Source organism: Dasypus novemcinctus, chromosome 23 (genome assembly GCF_030445035.2).
Source record: "Dasypus novemcinctus isolate mDasNov1 chromosome 23, mDasNov1.1.hap2, whole genome shotgun sequence".
Lineage (NCBI taxonomy): Eukaryota > Metazoa > Chordata > Mammalia > Cingulata > Dasypodidae > Dasypus > Dasypus novemcinctus.
In genome coordinates this window covers 6455805-6463559 of record NC_080695.1, presented here as the reverse complement: position 1 = coordinate 6463559, position 7755 = coordinate 6455805, and positions in this window count along the sequence as shown.

The following is a 7755-nucleotide window of genomic DNA, read 5'->3' as shown; positions in this document are numbered from 1 at the left end:
ATGTCCCCTCTCTTGTTTGTTCTTCTGTTTTGTGTAAGTTATTATTTTTTGTGCCATTTAAATTGATTTGTTTACTTTTAACATTTCCTTTAGTTATTCCTTTCAGATTCTAATTGAAAGATTGGAGTACAGCTTATTTTATACAATCTACTTCAGGTCAATCCAGAAATACAGACACTTTTCTCCAATGTATCTCCATTTCTTTCCACTTTAGGTTGTTATGAGATACATTTTTTATATGTTATAAGTGCTCCTTGTAATAATTACTGATTTATACCATTTCCCATTTCATAAATTAAAAAATAAGAAAATTTATACCTATAGAAGCTTTTATATGAACCCACATTTTTATCATTTCTTGTGCTCTTCATTGCTTCCCAAATGGAGTAAGTTCTTTTCAGTCTGGAGTATTTTCTTTCAATTTTTTTGTAAGGCATGTATGGTAGATGAAATGATTTGTCCCCAGAATTGCCAAGTTCTTACTCTTAATCTCAATTAATTTGTGTATGAACCTGTCAGTAAATAGAATCTTACTACTGGATCCTTTATAAGCAGAGTTAATTTGGCAAACACCAGCAGGCGAAAGTCAGAGGCATAGATATAAGACATCATCATGTGATAGAGCTCTGCTAGACCAGAATGACTGACTTGAGAAAACATAGCCTTGCTGACATCTTCATTTTTGATAGCTAGTTTCTGAAATTGTGAGTCAATAATTATTGTTATTTAAGCCAACAACTTATATATTTGTTATTTGTTTATCTTGGATCATGTTTTTTTTGACTTTCATTTTGCTAGAGAATTCATGCTTGACAGTGTTTTTCTTGCAATGCTTCGACAATGTCATTCCACTGCTTTGTGGCCACTGTCCATTAATTTTACTGATATTTCACTTTATGTAATGCATCATTTTTCTCGTTGCTTTCATGATTTTCTCATTGTATTTGATTTTGTTTAATTTTCTTTTTCTTCTGAATTAGATTTTGAGTAAGTGTGTCACATAATAAAGGAAGGGAGAAGACAATAATTCTACCCAAGTAACCAATATTTAAATGATCTACCTACTAAAATAGTTAACATTTTGTAGGAATGATTAGGCATACTGGATAATTAAAAAAATATATCTTATATGGGGACAGTAGCAGGGAAGGCTTTTGATGTGGCAGAATCTGGTTTGGGATGAATCTTCTCATGGATCCTCACATGGCAGTGATATGTAGAAGACTGGCAGTAGTTTCTCTGATACTCTCAGGAGCTCATAAATTTGTTTATTGGCTGAAGGACTTTTCACATATGCTGCACTTGAAGGGTTCCTCCACTTTGTGAATCTTCTGGTACACATTGAGGTCTTATGTCTGGAAGAAACCTTTCTGACACATGGCACTAACAAATAATCTTACATTCCTGTGTTTTCTCTGGTAGGTATCTAGCTGAGCTGGTACCTAAAGATCCTGGGACAGTTCTCACACTTGTGTGATTTTGGGGAACTATGGACACTTTCTTGGTTTATTCCACATCTGTATATTCCATCATTGCTTTGGTTGGTAGGGACAGGCTTAGAATTGGCTAGATCTATCCTGGGGAGAAACTGTGGTTCCACCTACATAGGGACATCTTGAGAAGATGGTCCTCCTAGGGATCCTTTCTGGGATATGGAGGAGCCAAGCTCTGCTCTTCTGGAGTTATGCAGGTTCTACCAGGTTCCACATCCTTCTTCAGGCTTAGGGCTATTATATTCCTGAATAATAACCAGGGTAGGTAATTGATTGACTCAATTAGTAATACCGTCATTTACTTGATTGGAATATCACAGAACTGTTGATATTCCTCTGCTTGTCCTGTTTGAAGGGGAATATTTTAGGGGCCATGGAAGGGTGTCCTCCTGCTGCCTCCTCTTGGGGTTCCTGCTGACATTTTTTTCCATGAGGTCAATACTTCCCTTAAGGTCATATTCTCTGAGAAGTGGATTTCTTGTCCCTGCATGTAGACATGAACAAAATCAGGTGACTTCATGCAGTCAATGGTCAGATCTTCCATGATTTTCTCCAGGATTCTTCCACTTGAATCCCAGTTCCCTCTCAAAGTCGACCAGTTTTTGCAGTATCCATTCATCATAAACTGTTCCAGGAGCAATTGAGAAATAATTTCTTCCTTGCTGTGATTATCTGGCTGAAGCCACAAGTGAAATGCCTTACAGAATACTTGTAATTCCTGCTTTTCAAATGAGCCATTGTTGGTTCAATATAGGCTGAGCTGAGGACACTGAAACTTAGACTCTTCTAGACATTAGTTCCTTGTATGGGTTCTGGTATTTGTTTTTCATAGTTTCTCTGTGATGTGTGGATCTCTTTGCATACATCCTAGCAGGGTTTGTTTTTAACTGCCTAGATATATTGTTTATCATTAAATCTAGGTCATTTTTGGTCTTTATTACTTCAAATACTTTTCTTCCCCTTTCTATTCTCTCCTTCTAGGAGTCCTATTACATGGAAGTTGGTATATTTGCTGTTTCTCACAGATGACTGGCATTCTCTTAATTTTCCCTCAGTAATTTTTAGTTGGATTCTAAAGAATGGGTTATATTTATTAGTTCAAGATCCATTCTTTTGCCATCTGGAATTATCTGTTGGCATTTCTCTACAGAATTTTTCATGAGTTATTGTTTCACCAACACTAAAATTTTCTTTTTTAAAATAATTTTTATCTCCCTCTTAGAAATTCCTTTTCTTGCTTCATTGTAGCCATACTGTCTTTTCATTCATTAATATGATCTTCTTTAGTTTTTGGAACATATTTATAATAGCTGTTTGATATCTTCATTTAAAAGACTTCCGGGGATAGTTATGGACCAATCCTCTTCACTGCATTTCCCACTGTGCATGAAACACTTTCATTTTCTGAAAACTGATCACTCTGGATGACTTAAAATATTTTACCATGTTTTTAATTGTTATGGTGCTTTCTGTTGCTGCTGTTGCTAATTTTTTAATTCATATTTTTATTTTGGTCTTGCTTGGACTAAATCTATGGCTTCTCTCTTTTCTGTACTATACAGCAATATATGTCTCTTCTTGATAAATGTGTGTTCATATATATGCATAAACACAAATATGTAATATATTTTATATAACATATATTACATAATTCTTGCTGCCTTCCTGTGGGTTGCAGCTGTTTCTGTGCAGATTAACTGTCAGCTAATAAATGGGCAGAGGTTGTGTTAACCACATTGGACCACTAAGGATTCAAGCCTTTGCTCATCAGTCTATATGGGAAGAAGATTATTGAAAGTTCCCTGAGATTACTACCAGTCACTAACTGGTGATGCACCTAGAAAGAGACCTTGAATAAAAGGGTCAACTCATACCAGCAGAATATCTCAGTGTACATGTTGGATCAAGTATTAAAAACTGCTTTTTGATCTTGAATAAAAGGGGGAAATGGCAAAGACAAATGAGTTTATATGGCTAAGAGTCTTCCAAAAAGAGTCAGGAGGTCATCAGAGGGGTCACACTTGTGCACACCTCAGTAGGACCCTAGAGAGAGCCAAAGGAGATACAACGCTAGGTGCTAGTTCCCCTGAAGGCTACAGAGATCCAGAGCATCTTGTCATGGCAAATGGATTTGGAGTTCTGAGCCATGTCAGAGGGCCCTACTTTCGAATTTGTGCTCTTGAGTGTGATGGAGCTGGACTCAGATGTGACCTTCCTACGCATGCCTCTTCTGTCACTTCTACTGAACCTGTGGTTGGCACTAGGGATGGTGCATACTCAGGAGACTTGAATCTCTGGACTGCCCATGTGCCAGCTGGGCCCTGAGCCTCATCATAGTTGTGACTCCTACTCTCTGGTTCATTGGACTTACCCAGGTCAGCAAACAGGGAGGTGAACCAGGTCAACCAAGGAATCAAGAGTTCTAACAACTGCAAGCAAAGGAATTACGTCCATCATCCATATGGAATCTAAGCCCCCTCTTGATCTAGAGGTGGAGTGGACATCACCATCCCAGGGTTCACAGAATGGAGGAATAAAATATGGATTAGAGTGGACTTACTGATATTCTACTGTAAAACTATTGTGACTAGTAATAGAAGAAATTGTAGCATTGATGTGGATAAAGTGGCCACAGTAGTTGCTGAGGGCAGGAAGAGGGAAGAAGAGATGTTATGTGGGGGCATTTTGGGGACCTTGAGTTGTCCTAAATAGTATTTCGGGATCAGATGCTGGACTTTACATATCCTTCCATAACCCACTGAATGTACTGGGGGAGAGTGTGAACTACAGGGTAGACTATTATCCATGCAGTCCAGCAGCGCTCCAAAATGTGTTCACCAAGTGTGATGAGTGTGCCACAGTGATGGTGGAGGTTGTTGGTATGGGAGGAGTGGTGTGGGAGTATATATATGGGAAACTCATATTTTTTAATGTAACATTTTTTTGTGTGATGCATATATCTTCAAAAAATGCAATTTGCAAAAATGATGGAGTGGGGGTGAGGAGTGGGGTATATGGGAACCTCATGGTTTTTTTAATGTTTTTTAATGTAACTTTCTTTGTGGTTGATTAACTTTAATAAAAAAAGTTAAAAAAATAAATCTGAGGTATCTAAGAATGAAAAGGTTATAAAGGAAAGGGTGAGTTCTGTGTTATTAGAATTAGTTATAACAGATATTGCAAGTGAGCATCTTCATCTTGATCTTAATACTATCACACAGTAGTATTAGAATAGGAGGAGACATAAGTAAGCAGATCACCATGTAATTGAGGCAAAGATTTATTACCAGCAAACCACCACAAGAACACTGCAGATTTTGGAAAAAGGATGGCTTACTGGTAACTTGGTTTAATACTCTAGCCTCCAAAACTGAGATAGCATATTCTTATTGCTTAAGCCATCCAGCATATGGTACTCTTAAAGCATCCCTTGAAAACTAATATAGTATTGATGAGTCTAGAATGAAATATGTCATTCAACATCCCCCAATGACTCAGGCAAGTATGAATACAGAGATGAAATTTAATGAAACAAAGAATAAAAAGTTTAGAATAGTTTCAGAAAGTTTATCTTGGAGACAATTGGAGGCAATAATCCTTCATAACCTATATAAATGATTTCCAAAAATTTTGCTTCTGTACTTACAAAAGACATTTTAAAAGTTATATAACTCTGGCACATTTTTACCTTGACTTCCTAACATTTTTTTCATAAATTTACGTAGCTCCAAATGATAAATCTAATAACACGACATTTACTGCAATTTTTAAAATAAAACTTCTGTATCATTCTTTTAAATGAGTCCACTGTCATTTAAATATATGCTGAGTTCATATTACTCTTTATTTGTTTAAAAATACACAAACTGACTTTTCGTCACTAAACAGAAATGTGTGTTCCTTCTTTTTTTTGTTTTTGGTAAGGATTTAATTTTTTTTTCTTCTTTATTTTGTTTTAAATGTTACATTAAAAAAATATGAGGTCGCAATATACCCCCCACCACACCCAACCCACCCCTCCCACAGCAACAACCTCTTCCATCGTTGCGGCACATCCACTGCACCTGGTGAATACATTCTGGACCAATGCTGTACCACATGGACAGTGGTCCACATGGTAGTCCACACTCTCCCCCAGTCCACACAGTGGGCCATGACAGGACACATAACATCCAGCATCCATCCCTGCAGCACTACCTAGGACAACTCCAAATTCTGAAAATGCCCCCACACCATATCTCTTCTTCCATCTCCCTACCATCAGCAGCCACCGTGGCCACTGTCTCCACATCACTACTACAATTTTTTCCCATACTAATCACAGTAGTTCCCCAGCAGAACACAAGTAAGTCCACTCTTATCCATACTCTGTTCCTCCATCCCGTGGACCCTGGGCTGGCAATGTCCAGTCCCCCTCTACATCAAGAGGGGGCTTAGATTCCACATGGATGATGGTTGCAATTCTCCTGCTTGCAGCTATCGGCACTCTTGGCTCCCTGGTGTGGTGGTTGACCCTCTTCACCGCCCTGTCAGCTGGCCAGGGTAAGACCAAGAAATCAGAGAGTAGGAGCTGCAAGTCTGCTGAGGCCCAGGGCCTGGCTGTCACATGGACAGTTCAGATATTCAGGTCTCCTGAGTATACACCAACCCAAATGCCAGCCACAGGTCTGGTAATAGTAACAGAAGAGCTATGTGTAGAAAGGTTATATCTGAGTCCAACTCTATTACTCAGGAACACAAACTCTAAAGTACGGCCAACTGACATAGCCCTGAGCTCCAGAGCCATCTGCCATGACCATAGAACCTTTGGGTCTCTGCAGCCCTCAGGAGAACCAGCATCTAGATTTCCGTCTACCTTGACTGTCTGGTACCCTGCTGAGGCGTGCATAAGCATCACCCGTCTAATGACCTCCCAACTTTTCGGAGACTCAAAGATATATGAACTCACTTGTCCTTTCCATTTCCCCCTTTTATCCAAAGTCAAAAAACATTTTTTAACACCTGATATTACATGTAGCCTGATATATTCTGCCAGTCTGAGTTGACCTTTTTATTCAAGGTCTTTTTCTAGTTACATCATCAGCTGGTACTTGGTAGTAATCCCTCAGTGCCAGGGAGGCTCATCCCTGGGAGTCATGTCTCATGCTGGTGGGAAGTCAGTGCATCTACATGCTGAGTTGGGCTTAGAGAGTAGCCACTTCTGATGACCATGGAGGCTCTCAGGAGGTAACACTTAGGCACCCCACACCTCTAGGCCTAGTTCATATTTCAGGCACACAGGCTCATAATCGGAGCCATCAGTATCAAGCGTTCATCATTGGACCATTTGTTTTGTTGGTCTTTGCCATTGCACTTCGGGGATTGTTGCTTTTTCCTTGGGGATTGTGATAGAATTCCCCTGGCCAGGAACTCAGCACTGTCTCATCTGTCGTTTCCAACTGAAACCACTATGAAAATATCCAAACATTTTTATGTACCCTGTATACATGCCCTGGAGAACTCCTTCCCAACCGTGTGCCCCCACCAATAACACCCTACACAAGTGCTCCTCCCCCACCATAGTTGAACCTCTCTGTAGTCCAAACCTTCAAAAAGGAAGCCCAATATATAGTCAGGTTCCATTAATAGTAAAATGGAATATAGTGATGGGTTTAAAGGTTAGATGTAGAATACATAGTAATTTAGAAAAATTAAAGAAAAAATAAATTGGGTATCAAAAAAATGAAAAAGCTTTTTTTTTTTTACATTTTCCCTTTCATCACTTCTATAGGTATTGTCCTACATGTAGAGTGGCAAGGCAATTTCTTCCATTTCTTCCTCAGTGTCTACCTTCTTTGTTTTTCTTTTTTTCCTAATCATTAAGTTTGTCTTCACATAAGTTTTAGATCAAAGCAGTTCACATATACAATATTTGGTACTCCCACATATCCAGCATTCAACACTTTGTCCCTTCCCCAACAATGACCTTTTTCCATGTTCATATTACATTTGCTGCAGCTGATGTACAGATATTGAAACAATAGATTTCAAACATGGTTCCATTTGTGTTTACATTATGGTTTATATTTTAGAATAAACAATTTTCTAAATTTTTACTTATGTTTTACATTATGGTTTACATTTTAGCCTATAGACTTTTATACATTTTTGGTGTAATTTAACATGTCCTATATCCATCATTGCATGATCTTGTGGAACATTTCCATTGCCCCACAGTTACACTGATTCCATGTATTCAACACCTCTTTCCTCCTCCTCTCAG